This window comes from Schistocerca nitens, chromosome 2 (assembly GCF_023898315.1).
Source record: "Schistocerca nitens isolate TAMUIC-IGC-003100 chromosome 2, iqSchNite1.1, whole genome shotgun sequence".
Lineage (NCBI taxonomy): Eukaryota > Metazoa > Arthropoda > Insecta > Orthoptera > Acrididae > Schistocerca > Schistocerca nitens.
The window spans coordinates 37,700,369-37,702,467 of NC_064615.1; positions in this window are offsets into that span (position 1 = coordinate 37,700,369).

A 2,099-nucleotide genomic window follows, 5' to 3' on the forward strand; every position below is an offset into this window, starting at 1 on the left:
GTTACTGACATTTTGTCTGATAACTGTTTAAAAGTTTCGTTCCTCAGCAAGAACATATCCAGAATCTGAGTTGGGGAGGAAGGGGCAGGGAAATAGGTGGGAACTCATATTAGTTTCATGGTGAATCGCGAAATAATTTTGAGATTTCATGACGAATGGTTGTGGGTGCACTTGCTTACTAGACAGCATCTATTACATGCTCCACCTTTCTTCAGAATGTTACTGAACCGACTCATGTGTCTGTGGGCGGCACAGGAGGCTTGTTCGGCTTACAAAGATTATTTTCCTAGGGGAAGGCAGCTGTCCGCCATCCCAGGAACCCCCACTCCCCCACCCACCCCCCGCAGCCACCGCCGCTGGGTAGGCCCATGTTCAAAACCCTTACTATACCTAAGCCTTACTATGGCAGAATAGTAGTGTAGTGGCGGTGTCACTCCTCTTTTGACATCAAACTGATATGCAAATTAATTAAATATATCAATTAATGAGCCCCACCGTCGACTATCCCCGCCACAGACCACGCCCACCCCTACATCCAGATGACGTCACGTGTTTTTCTCAGCCTGCACGTGTGAACCAGACCCTCCCCCTCCCCCACCACCAATCTAACCTCTTGGCCGGAATTTCGAATTTTGGCAGGAATTTAGAATTTTAGTGGGATTTCTTTGTCCCAGGGCTGTGCTGACATTCCAACCCCCCCCCCCCACCTCCCCGCCCAGGAGTTGGCGGGTAATTAAAATTGGCGCTGTCCTTTCCGGAACTCGAACCCTGGTCCTCATGGGCGGAAAGACCAAGGGCACCCCCTAACACAATTAAACCGCCAGAGATGCTTGGAATTGACGAGAGATTACAAATGGCGGTGTCCCTTCCAGGACTCGAACGCTGGTCCTCCTGGGCGGAAAGCCCAAGTGCACCTTCCAACATATGGAAACCATCCAGATGCGGGAGAGAAAAGTTTGGTTAGAGTACTCTACTTATTTTGGTCTGGAAACTGATGCAAGGATCGATCCTAGTTACATAATTAATCACAGACATCGGACCTAATTACACAACTATATGCATAACGCTACACTAGGACGGCATAAAAGAGCAATACAACTCAAAAACTGACGATACCATACAATGGTGTTATGCTGCAGGGAAAAAAATTCGCAAACCACTCGAAACTAGTGACAGACACACTCAAACTCTACCCTACACCAACAAGCTGGCGGGAAAAAGGCAAGAGTGGAAGATACCATCTTTATTCTTTTCTGGCGGGAAATACATTCCAGTGACGAGATGCTGGTGTTGGACAGAGAGGGGGTTAATAAGTGTATTATCTGTCAGTATACAGCTGAGGCCAGTATTTGTAGTTGTTTCACAACAGAGTTCGCTACAGATGCCTGCTCAAAGCCATCCTGCAGCCCAGGTAATCGTAGCCAATACACGATACCACAACTGATGGAAAAAAATGCGTCACAGATTTAATTACTTTCGAAATTGTCGTGAAAAATCCAGCACCCGTAATGAACGGGTCATAATGCATCACATATACTGGGGAAAATCGTCGTTCTAAAAGACAAAAGGGGGCGGTACTTGAATGTGCGCTCTCCTCGATAGGCGTCCACAAACTGCCGAAAATCGAGGCCCTCTACCTCCCTCCCTCCCTCCATCCACCTACGGGGAGGGGACAGGGGTTTCTTGAAACAGCCAGCTGCTCTGCCTACCGCCTCGCAGCACGGGCAGGCCACGTCTGCACTCGGCTTTCCACCATCTGGCCGCCGCCTTAAGCCGATGGTCTTAGACCACGCAAAAGGGAAATTTAGTAGTATAACCCCACCTATCTGGAGAACGCTCCAGGCGGCTACTTGAAACGTTGGCTGCTTGCGAAACAGAAAGCCCCTTCCGTTTAAGGCAAGCGTTCCCTCACGCCAGCATCCCTCGGATCCGTGATAAATGACTGCTATCCCGACCGAGGGAGAACCACGTCTGTTAGGGAGCTCACCCGTCATTCTGTGCTGAACTATTTAACATAAACACGACTCCTACAATGAAGCAACTATTAAAAAAGGGAAACACATTCGTGACGACCATTTTCTTTTAGTTTTATGAGCACA